A 13,004-nucleotide genomic window follows, 5' to 3' on the forward strand; every position below is an offset into this window, starting at 1 on the left:
TGTATAGTTCAGAAAGCGTCATGTAATGGGGTCTGCGAAACCTTGTGGGGCTGTTGCGTGGGCTCTGTCGCGATCCTCTTTGTTTCCTGGTGTGGAGACTGACTGTAGAACCCTTAGTGCACACCGGATGCCTGCATCTGGCGTTGCTGTTTTGTGTTCTTACCCTGAAGTTCAAGCGTGTGTGCAGATTTCACTTGACTTATGGAGCAGAGGGGAACCACAACTACAAGTGGAAGAAATCGCATTTGAAAGGAAAGAAAACAGAAAGCCAACAGAGCAGACAAAGGGATTGGCTAGAACTTTTTTATATTTGTTTGACAGTGTAATGACTAAGGTCAAATTAGATGCAACTGAGCCTTGTTACTTCATGGTGTGTGTGTGTGTGTGTGTGGTGTGTGTGTGTGTGTGTGTGTGTGTGTGTGTGTGTGTATTTTAAACACAGTGCAGGAGGATTGATTGAACAGCTCCAAATTGTGACAGGGCAGTGGGCTTAGGTAGTTCCCCCCTTCTGTGGTCGGATCCCAATCACAGCCTCTTCTCCATCACCCCTGTGCTATTTTTAATGAAAACAAAGTTACCACTGAAAGCTGACAGAAGCTTTCTCTTTCCTTCATTAAAATAGCACATGGGGGGGGGCAAGATCCAGATTACAATACTGCAGCAGGGGAAAAACTTCCCTGAAGCATATTCCCATGTGCCACCCTGAGAAATCTGGAGGAGGGTGAGATTAATCATCTAGCTCAGTTTTACCTGCAATGATACTCCATAACAGCTGCAGAGCTTACCCCAGGGGAAGGGGACAAATATACCCTTATCTCCAGCAGACTCCATCCCTGGATGAAGTGGAGTCTGTTTCTGTGCCACTGCACTGCAGTGTGGAAAGTTAGTTAGGATTGGGCTGTTAGTCTAGTTTAGCCCTGAGCTCAGGACTGACAGCTGATTTACACACCCCTGTCCAATTCAACAGGTTCAAAAATTTCCCTGTTTAAGAACAATATTTATTAGGGACATCCATTACTTTCAACCCAGCCATCTCAGTGTTACACTATGTACCCAGAAATTGATTTATAAGTCAATAAAACAAGCACGTAATCTTTGTGTTTATATTTGGCATTCTTGCATCACACTGGAAAATGATGCACAGAAATCAATATCTTTCCAGAGTGGAATAAAGAAGGCAATTAAAGCTGCTTCAGCCTCACACTCCAACATACTATTGACAAAACAATCCTTTTGAATAGCTGGCAGACTGACAATTTAGGAGATCTACAGCGCTCTATTGATTGTTACAAGCATTGCTTGGTAAATCTGAGCTCAAAAGTATCATGCTGCCACAATCCCAAAAGATATTAGATAAATGAAGATATTACTCTGGCCAGTCATTTCTTTGGAAGGGAGATAATTTATTAATTTCCATGGACCGTTTGGCGACAATGGTATGGCGTGCAAAGTTCTCACTGAAGAATGTTGAGCTCAACTTTGGGGAGGTGGGCAAAATTCAGTGGAAGTTTTGGGACTAGCTACCCAATTTTTCCTTCTGTAGTGGTAGGGACAGGGTAGGGCAGGATGGAGGTCTTCTTGGCAGATAACTCCCATTGACTGACATGAGTTCCTTGCCCCAACCCCAATACCTAGTAAATGACAGGATATCATGATATGGTATCATTCCAAGGTGGTTTGTGAGGGGAAATGGCAGCTGACGGTACAAATTTCTCAATTTCTCAGCCTACCTCTCAAATCACCAAAATTCCTTTTGCGTTTTTGATGCTTGAGAAATGAGCTGAAGAAAATGGGGGGGGGGGGTACTTCAGTTCTGCCCTAGCTGATGAAAGTTTGGAGGTCCCTAGTTCAAGGAAGCTAATTGTCGGGAGATAGTTCATGACATGCACATCTTTCTACAGTAGTGTTTCTTGCCCAGTGGTACTGGTGGTACAAGTTGGTGCCCAGTGGTATGTGTGGGACCCCCAGACCCCTGCTGCCTGGCAGCAAGACCAGCAGTGCAATATGACAAACAGTAGGAGGCTTGGCACGGTGGACAGAGCTCCAGTGTGTGTTTTTCGCACACCCAAAAAGCACTCCCATCCACCTTCAGCCTCTTACCATTGCTTGTTGCATCATGCCTGGTCTCCCAAGCCAGAAGTGTTGCCTAAAGTGCCAATCCTAATCATGCCAGAAGTAACTGGTGATAACAGGTACTTCCAATAGGTGGACTGTGCAATGTGGTGGGGGACTAGTGATAAGGCAGCGGACAAACATTGAGAAATGTTGATCTACAGTGTTCGGAACAGGAAAGGCACAAGATTTTAGGACAAATGATACATCCCTCTTCCCTTCCAGCAAAAGAGAGGGGGCAGGTGTTTGCTTGAGAAAAAGAGCATTTTGCCAGTTTAAGAGAAGAAATTGAGACAGAAGCATCAAGAGCTGGCTGAGTCCACCATAGAATGCAGAAATATTTTTTCTCTGGGGCTCTGATACAGGATAGCAGCTCTGTCTTGTAGAAATGCCTCCTATCTGCTTATGCTCACACTTGTATATTTGTAAGTACGCCAAGTATGAGCTATAGATCTGTGCCAGAGTACCTGATTTGTATGCAGAAAGTCTCAGGTTCAATCTCTGGTATCTCCAGGTAAGGCAGAAAAATTCTTGTCTGAAATCTTGGAAAGCTACTGCCAGGACATCCTGAAAAATAATCCCTTATCGGATATTCATGGGCATTCTGCCTCCAAGCCTCGTTAGTGGTTAATGTTGCATAATTATTGTACATTTTTTGGGGGTGTACAATTGGAGCTAATGAAATACATTCTGTTATCACCAAAGATCTCCAACCAAAAAAAGAGAGAAAAAAACACACATCCAGTTCCACTATTTACACTCAAATATGAAACATTTCACACATACACTCACACATTCTTCAGCTCCTTACCAAAGACTTTCTTCATAGATTTTGATGGAGAAAGTATAACCATGACAGTCCTTGATTGTGCAAGAATTTCATGCATACCCATGATCACACATGGTGATTCAGGGTGCATATCACAACACACCATGTGTAATCTGATGTCTCTTTCTTTTTCCTTATGACTCCTAGCATGGAGTTTGCCTTCTTCACACAGCTTCACATTTGGTTGACATTTTGATTATCTACCATGACCCAAAAGACTCCTTCAAGGCTAGATACAAGACAGCTCAGTCCTCATCAGAATAGATGTGAAATTAGGCTTTTTTGCCCTAATATGGCAGCCCTAACATTTTTGAATCTTCCTTTAGTACAGGGATTCTCAAACTTTTTAGCACCAGGACCCACTTTTTAGAAAGACAATCTGTTGGGACCCACCAGAAGTGATGTCATTAACCTGGAAATGATGTCAAGGCCAGAAGTGACATCATCAGGTAGGAACTTTTTTAACACCCATATGACAAAATCAAATTAAATCAATTAATTAAAAGTTTACATTAAGTATAAGTTCAAAATAAGGAACCCTCCTAACCCTTCCAAGCAGTTACTGAGCTGTAAAAATTCCCCAAACATCCCACAGGCTGCAATCCTATCCACACTTACCCAGGAGTAAGTCCCATTGACTATATCTGTTAAAAGCATATGCATACCAGCCTGTTCAAAGTACAGATCTGTAACATTTCCCTAAATGGTAGCATCAATATATGAAAAATAAAATACACATTGAAATGAATGGGAACCCACCTGAAATGGGCTCATGACCCAACTAGTGGGTCCCAACCCACAGTCTGAGAAACACTGCTCTAGTATATGTTGTTGTAATCTAAGTACAAAAATAAATAGCGCTATTCAGGTAGGTAACATTGAAAAATTCCATTTATCTGAACCTCCTGATATGGTTAGCAATTAATGGCATAACCAGAATAAAGGTTTAAAGACTTACAGTACCAGAATGATAGCACTAAGTAGGCATGATGGCCTTTTAATGATACTGTATGTTACTAAAAACAAAAGAAAGGAAGGAAAAAAAAGCCCCTCAGGAAATGATTGTTTAATGTAGATTGGAAGGGAAGTTCAACAGGAATTTCCACCCTGAGTGGAAGATATGTTGTTTTAAGGAAAAATGCAAATACTGCTCTGAAGACAGAGGGGAAAGGAAACAGGAAGCTGGTTAGAGAAAGCTCCAACGAAATCTGTCACGCAGGAGTGTGAGAACACACATTTGCTTATCAGCAAATAAGAACGTTTAAGAACTGTGATCATCTTTGTGCCACAGGAATGAGAAAGCATGACTCGTATGGGAAAGCATCATATTTTGTGAACGGGAGAAAAAGAATCCCACATCCAACACTCATGGGAGACAGTCATGATATTTTTCTTATTGTGAGCTATGCGCAATCCAGCCTACACTAAGGGCATCTGTTCCCTTGATTTCCATACAAATGACTGGATTTTGCTCAGGAGGTTGTAAGTACATAAGAACATAAGAACAGCCCCACTGGATCAGGCCATAGGCCCATCTAGTCCAGCTTCCTGTATCTCACAGCAGCCCACCAAATGCCCCAGGGAGCACACCTGATAACAAGAGACCTGCATCCTGGTGCCCTCCCTTGCATCTGGCATTCTGACATAGCCCATTTCTAAAATCAGGAGGTTGTGCAGACACATCATGGCTTGTACCCCGTAATGGATTTTTCCTCCAGAAACTCGTCCAATCCCCTTTTAAAGGCGTCTAGGCTAGACGCCAGCACCACATCCTGTGGAAAAAGTAGTTTTTCCAAAAGATCTTCTGCCCAGGCACTGACAAGATTAAGACCTGCATTTTTCAGCCTTTTTCATCCCACAGCACACTGCCCAGGTCCTAAAATTGTCAAGGCACATCATCAGTTTTTTGTTTAACAATGGTCAAGGCACAACACACTGCCGGGGTTCACATCCACAGTTGCCCTACTAATATATGACCTTCCCCCAAAGTCCTATGGCAGACCATTTGTAGCACACTGGTTGAAAACCACTGATCTAGACCGCCTGAGCTTTAGCAACATACCTCAATCATAGCCAGATCTCAAGGTTTCAGCCCAAGAATCTAATTGTCTTCATCCCTCCTGGTGCGAGAGCCCATCTCCAGCTGTACACAATCTCCCATTCTGGAGGGGGCCTTCCCCCTTCTGCATTCACAGCACCACTGTGCTTCCTCCAATTGACCCAAAAGGGCAGTGAATTTTACTTGGTTATACAGCATTACCTTGATGTCCATCCACTTGACTTTCATTGCCTTTCAGTCATTTTAAATTATAACCACATTTCAAACTTTGTTCAAGTGCTTTATTCTCTCATCCAACATTCATCAACTTTCAACTCTTATGTTTATTTCCTAATTTCTGATTGCTTAGGTTTTGCATAAATTCACATGTTCTATAGTTAGTAATTTATGTTTTTCACCAGCCAAAATAAATTTTCAAGACAAATAAGGCTCTGCTTTGACATTCATCTATGCTCAGGCCCCTAACCAGACAAAAGTGCAAGGTGTTGCTGTAGTTGGCAACCATGGAACATCACTGGACCTCACCTTCTGACTCCCATCTCTCCCATACTCTTGGATTTCAGGTATGAGGCTGTCCCCCAACCTGGCAACCTTATGCATGACATGCCTTCAGAGTATTTAAAGGGGGGCTTAAAAGGAACTAACTGCTGGTGGATTGTCTCCATCTGAATACGATTGTGTCCATTTGTATAAGGGACACACCTTATAAGCTAAAACAGCAACCTCCCAGCAGTGTGTATGATCAAGGAACCGCAACGTTATCACAGGATTCTCATGGTAAGATTCAGTATGGGGTTGACTGAAGTGTGTGGGTTGGGTGTGACCCAACCCACACTGATCTTCTAACCCTGCATGGTATAGCCAGGGGCAACATCAGGAGTTGGCCGGGATGGTCACTGGCCAAGTGTTGACACCCATCAGAAAATCACCCAGCCAAACCAACTGGTGGTTGGCTTGCACTGGTGGTAGCAGTGGCATGGGCCCAGTGGCGTCGCTAGGGGGGTGCGGGACACACCGGGTGACACACACGGGGGGATGTGCTAAAATTATGGTGGTTAGGAGTAATACCATCATGTTATATACCGTTGGATGTGGAATTTCCAGCAGAATGCAATGCAAAAACCTAGAGTGAAATATCCCCTTTCTACCAAATGTTATGGCCAAAAAACCAGAGAACAATAATGCATGGAGCCCTATGGAAAGTGAAACTGAGCTTTTTCGCACATTTACTTGCGAGTAGGTGACCTTGCCTTAGTCAGTCAGAAAGGGCAGGCTGAGAGAAATCCAACGACACCAGAATGGTCCTGATCCAATGAATCCAGCCCCCAAAAACACCTGATAAGGAAGTCCCTCCCTCCAAGCAGACGAATGTATTGAGCCCTATGGAAAGCGAAACTAAGCCTTATGGTCACATTTACTCATGAGTAAACAAACGTGCCTTGGCTGGTGGTCAGACCAGGCAAAGGGGAATGTGAAGCCACCAGAATGGTCCTGATCTGATGGAACTGGAGCTCAACAAATGCTCCAGAAGGCAGCCTCCCCCCACCACCACTAAAAAGGATCAAAACAGAGGCTTCAGCTGATAAGGTGAACCTTTTTGAGACTTGCAAAGCCAGGTGGATCCTGACAGTGATCTGGTTTAAACAGAAGTTCTTAAATTGAACTGGGCACTGGGTAGGGCTCAAAACCTTACTGATTTTGGAGGGGGGGGGGTGTTATTGCAGGCAGGCTACGGAGGAAATTCACTTGGTGGACCAGGGTTGGCTTCTGCTTATTTAATTATTTGTTTTACTTTAATTATTTATACTTATTTTAATTTGCCTGACAATGTCACTTCCACCATGACATCACTTCTGGTGGGTCTTGGACAGACTGTCATTCTAAAAAGTGGGTCCCAGTGCTAAAAGTTTGAGAACTGCTGCAATAAGGTGTTAGTTAGTTGACATCCTGGGGTGTGTGTGTGTTATACCACTAGCAACCAAAATCACAGTTTGGAGGAATAATACCAGCATGTTATATATCAATCAATGTGTAATTTCATGCATAATGTGTTTGATCTTTGTTCTGTCAAAAGGTAAAGACAAAAAACCAGTGGGGGCGGAGTGATGGTACATTACCATGCCCACCACCTGGGGTGTTGCCCCCCCCCACTGCATGTGAGGTGACACACTGGCATCCCACACCGGGTGATGCGAACCCTAGTGACGCCATTGCATGGGTCAGCTGAGACATTCATGCCACTGCTGCAATCTACATTCCCACTTTCAAATGTGAGCATCTCTCACATATGCCAGTATTGTTGGAAGAAATTAAAAATAGTTTCCTCTTTGGGGGGAAGCAGAGTAGCTTAAGCAGCAGACCCCTCCCCTTTGGGTATCACCCCAGGGAACCTCCCTCACCCGGCTGACTGCTAATCAATTAAAAAAAAGACAAAGAGGCAATGGCTTGTTAAAGTTGCAAAAAGAAGTTATTTACTTACAGTTCCATTTACAGCATCTGATTAGGATCAGAGGTTCAGCTAACACTTAGAGATAGCAAGGCCCTAGAGCTGCCTCACCCTGCATGCCTTGTGCTCAAGATGGGCTGGGCATCAGAGCCCAGGTGTGCACATCTTAACAGGTCGGTGGTCAGAGGACAAAAGAAAGTGCTCAGAGGAGAAGGGAAGGATAAAGGGTTAGGGCCACACCCCACAAGGATCACAGAGAGAACAGGTAGAAAGGTCAGAGTCACTGGGTCATAGCTTGACCCCTTCTGGACAGCATCCTGCCCCCTCTGGACAGCAGATGGAGTTGCATCAACTCCAACAAGTATCATTGCAGGTATTTAGAAAATGTTCTCAATTGCCAGTGAAGAGGGAGAGAGGACTTGCCACCTGTCGGCCCTGCTGGTAAGCTTGGGGGGAAGTGCAGGGACCCAGAATTTCAGAAATTTGCTCCATGCCCCCTTCCCACAACCCAGCATTGGCATTAACTACAATGTTGTTTCTGTTGCAGGGCACAATTTCAGTTCATGTGAGTGTATCAATATCAGTGCCTATCATTATGAACCAACCCTGTGCCTTAGAACATGTCCCAGAATCCTTTGCAACCTGCCATTGTTCTGTGGCACACAAGCAGGGCTTCCTTGCAAGACAAACATTGAAAGCCTTTCCTGAAGGTAGAAAAAAAATGGGGCTAAAACGATCAATAAAATACGTATATTGCAACTTTAAAAGGATCAACCTCTTCCATCAAAAGCATGAAGAGATGGACTTTGTAGTTCCTGATATTCAGTGTTGAGTTGTAAGTATAACCTGACAACCCCCTGAAGGTTTTCAAATCATTTCACTTTTCCTTTCTCTGCTCTCTGGAAACATTACTTTGATTTAAAAAATGCTGCCAGTGGCTTTGTGTAATGTGTTTTTATGCGAGTCCAACTTCTAAAACTCTTTTAAAGAGGGGGAAAGAGCCTCTAGCTGGAGAAAAGAAAATGGAATTCATTGAGTTAGGGGAGGAGATAAGGTAACTGGAGCCAACAGTAGAATGAGAACATCGGAAGAGCCTGATGGATGAGACTAAAGGTCAGGATGTGAAGCTGCCTTAGCAGGAGTCTGGAGTCATAGCTCAGTGCTAGAATCCCTGCTTTCTGTGCAGAAGGTCTGGCTTCAATCCCTGATGTCTCTAGTTAGGGCTGGGAAAGACCTTTGCTTCAATGCAGCTGTGCAAGGCTTTGGACAATGTTAAGATAGATCAGCCATTTTCAACCACTGTGTGCCGCAAATGGTCCCCAGGTGTGCGGTGGGAATTTAGGAGAGGGTCATTTATCAATAGGACCGTTAGGGGATGTGAGCCCCCATTGACAGCACAGTGTGCCTTGTCAAATATCAAAAAGCTGATGGTGTGCCTTGACCATTTCAGTGCCGTTCCAGTGTGCCATGAGATGAAAAAGGTTGAAAATCACTGAGATAGATGGACGAAGGGTGCAAGGTATTTTCTATGTTCCTTTACAGCACTACTTTGCACTTTTGTCTAGTTAGGGACCAGAGCATGGAAGAAAGTCAGAAAGAAAAGAAAAATAAGCATAAGAATGCTGACAAATGTCGTGGGGGATTGAGTGAAATCAGATGCAAGAGGAAAGCACATGGACAAAATATGAAAAGTGGTAATAACTGAAAATGGCTGAAAGAACAAAGCGATGAAAGTCAAGTGGATGAAAGTCAAGTCAAGGTCCTTTGAGGGCTTTCCACGAATATCATTATCCACTGAAATTGGTATCTGGGAATGGATCCCCTGCAGATATCAAGGGCCGACTGTATTGCTACAGTGGCATCACTAGGGTCTGCACCACCAGTACAGGATACCCGTGTGTCACCCCTATGATGGACCTCCTCCCATGCACAAGCGAGGCAGTGCCCTGGGCAGTGGGCATGGTGATGTACCATCACTCTGCCTTGGCTGGTTTTTTGGTTATAATATTTGATAGAATAGAGCTATTTCAATGTGGTTTGTTTCATTGCTTTCTGCATAAAATCACACATAGAATGATATATAACAGGGGTGCTCAATAGGTGGATCGTGATCTACCGGTAGATCGCGAGGCAAAATGAGTAGATCGCGGAGCCCTGTCTCTCCAAACTGTTAATATGTCAGTTTCGTCTAGTGACGAGACGAAACTGACACATTTAGCTAAACTGACACTGAAACTGACACTTTAGCTGCTCTTCAGGCATGCAGCAACAAAACTGACGAAACTGACTAGACTCCAGCAGGGGCTCCATACATTAAAGGGGGTGTCTGTCAGACGCTTCCTTCCCCTCTGGTAGATCTCCGGGCCTTGCTGGATTTCAAAGTAGCTCTCGAGCCAAAAAAGTGTGAGCACCCCTGATATATAACATGATGGTATTTGCCCAATAGTGGTGTCATCCCCCCCACCTGTACGCATCATCCGGTAAGACCCACACCGCCCTAGCAATACAGTTGGTGTCACTGTACTCCCATTTAGCTCAGTATTGTCTATGCTTGCTCCCAGCGGGGCAAAGCAGAGGATTTTTTCATCCTTGTGTATTGGAATTGCGGAAGATCTGGCAAGGAGGTAGGATGTGGTGTCAGCAGTGGCCCCTTTAAGGGTTAAGGCCTGGGCATTCAGCAGAGAGTGTGCTGCACAGCTGCAGCCATTTGAAGGCAACGGGCCCTCAAGCATAAAAGTACCTGATGAAGGGAGCATTTGGTGTGGGTAGAAGGAAAGTTTGGAGACTAGATTAATGGACTGAGGAACTAATGGAGTACTAGACTTGATGATGGACAACTGGACTTTGGAGACTGCTGGAGATGCTGAAATTGGCGTGTGGCTGCCTTGCCCAAGACCTGCTGAGGACCAAGGTGCTGCTGTAGTGGTGGGAGGAGTTGCTGGCAGGAGAGGGAGGAAGGAGGACCTCTGCAGGTTGAACAGGTGAGCTACCCTGGAGGTGGCATCCAGCAGTGCTGTAGGGCAGAAATAGGGCCATTGTTGGGGAAAGGAGAGCTAATTAGCTTAAAGTGGGCATAATTCTCTAAGCACAGCTTGGATTGGGGTTCTGGCAAGAACACCATACATGGGAATTCCTGAGGTCTTCTGCAAACAAAACTCATGCTCTCTGACTGAGCCAACACTCCTCTGTGCAGAAATTGGTAGTTACACCATTTTGCATGGAGGGGAACCTGCATCTGTGAGTAGCTGCCCCTCTCCAGATCCTCCACCACTCTGGGTGGAATGATTTACAAACACCACAACCAGGCCCTGAAGGGTCACTGGCCATAATAGGACCCTGAGGACAGGGGCTTGGGAGTGGTGCTTTGTTGATCATCTCCCTGAAACAACACCAGCAAACAATGGGGGCTGGCAATCTTTTGTTGACAGTGGAAACAGAACAGTGGAGTGAGATTTTCCAGAACATAAAAAAAATCCTTACACTGCTGTGTTGTCCTGAGGCCGCATGCAGTGAAATCATCTGTTGACTTGACTTGAAACAACTGGGGCAGAAGACAGTTTCTCTGATACAGCCAGTTGGAGAAAAATGGACTTGCTTAAGAGCTAACTGTGTATTTGGTGGCAGAACCAGGACTGGGTTCCTGGTTCTCTGTTGAATCACTAGTTAAAAAAATATAGCAAGGAGGAGGGTGCAATTTTCAATACAAACTGAACAAAATATCATAGGAAGAGCCCTGCTGGATCTTGCCTGGCTTCCTGTATCTCACAGTGGCCCATCAGATGCCTCCAGGAGCACAAGAGACCTGCATCCTGGTGCCCCTTCTTTGCACCTGGCATTCTGAGGTAGCCTACTTCTAAAATCAGGAGGTTGCACAGACACATCATGGCTTGAAACCCATGATAGACTTTTCCTTCAGAATTCTGTCCAGGTCTCTTTTAAAGGCATCCAGGCTAGATCCCATCATCACTTCCTGTGGCAAGGAGTTCCACCAACTACGGGTAATTACGTGCTGAGTAAAGAAATATTTCCTTTTGCCTGTTCTTTCCTGAGACTCAGTTTCAGTGGGTGTCCCCTGGTTCTGGTGCTGTGTGTGAGGGAAAAGAACATCCCTCTATCCACTCTGTCCCCTGCATAATTTTGTATGTCTCAATCTTGTCCCCCTTCAGGTGCCCTTTTTCTAGACTGAAGAGCCCTAAACACCGTAGCCTTTCAGGTGGAAGAGGATGCTCAGTCTTTTCCCTGCTGCCTTCCACACTTTGCTGGGATGTGTGTTTGTTTTACTTTTAAAAATAAACATACAAACCAGGGGTGGCCAAATTGTGGCTGGTGAGCCACTTTGACATCTAGTGCACGGCTTGTGGAAATGTTGGTGACGATCCTTTTACCATCACAATTACAATAACCATCACAATAACAGGTAAATAAGAGATTTTCAAGCTGCATAATTATTTACCAGGTATAAACTGAGAGTCCACTGGATTAAAACTTACATTTAATGCTCATGGTAAGTAAAGAATTTAAATGCTTCTTAAATATTGCAGCTCTCAAATATCTGAATGTGGCTCATACCTTAAGCAAGTTTGGCCATCCCTGATATAGACAATGTTTCTTTCTTGGTCTTAACACACAGCTTCTGGCTGAAGCATCATTCTATAACCACATTTTGGTGTGTTTTTTTTACCCACACTGCCTCCTGACAATGCTGCAGCAGATTGCAGATTGGGGCAGATAATATAATAATAATAATACAGGTATTTCTATACCGCCTTTCCTGGTCCTCAGATTGTCCAGATGCAAGCGAGGGCACCAGGATGCAGGTCTCTTGTTCTCTGGTGTGCTCCCTGGGGCATTTGGTGGGCCGCTGTGAGATACAGGAAGCTGGGCTAGATGGGCCTATGGCCTGATCCAGTGGGGCTGTTCTTATGTTCTTAACTACAATTCCCAGGAAGCCTTGCAGGTCTCTTGTTATCAGGTGTGCTCCCTGGGGCATTTGGTGGGCTGCTGTGAGATACAGGAAGCTGGACTAGATGGGCCTATGGCCTGATCCAGTGGGGCTGTTCTTATGTTCTTATGGCACATGGGCCAAAGCCTTAGGGACACTGCAAGGAAATGGCTGTGCAGTGGAGCTCATGCAAGGAACTGCTTGTCAAATGCAAACACCACACTTTGTACTCCTAGTTTGACAAACAAAACTAAAAAGAATGGCAGCACATTTTCAGGCACATTCATTCTGGAAATGAAAATGAATACAAATACAAACATCCAGGCCTGCCCCTAAATCTACCTTGAAACCAGTGGGACTAAAGTTCCTGATTCATGGCTTCATGACAGAATTCTATGGTCTATTGCAGCCATTTTCAGCCAGTGTGCTGCAGCACAATGGTGTGCCACAAATGGTCCACAGATGTGCTGCAGGATTTTGGGGGAGGGTCATTCATTAGCAGGGCCATTGGGGCATGCGAGGGACCAATCCTATCCCACTTCCCAGCACTGATGCAGCCATACCAATGGAGCATGTGCTCCAATCTGTAGGAGGGAGGCAGTCACAGAGGTCTGCT

Source organism: Tiliqua scincoides, chromosome 12, assembly GCF_035046505.1.
Source record: "Tiliqua scincoides isolate rTilSci1 chromosome 12, rTilSci1.hap2, whole genome shotgun sequence".
Classification (NCBI taxonomy): domain Eukaryota; kingdom Metazoa; phylum Chordata; class Lepidosauria; order Squamata; family Scincidae; genus Tiliqua; species Tiliqua scincoides.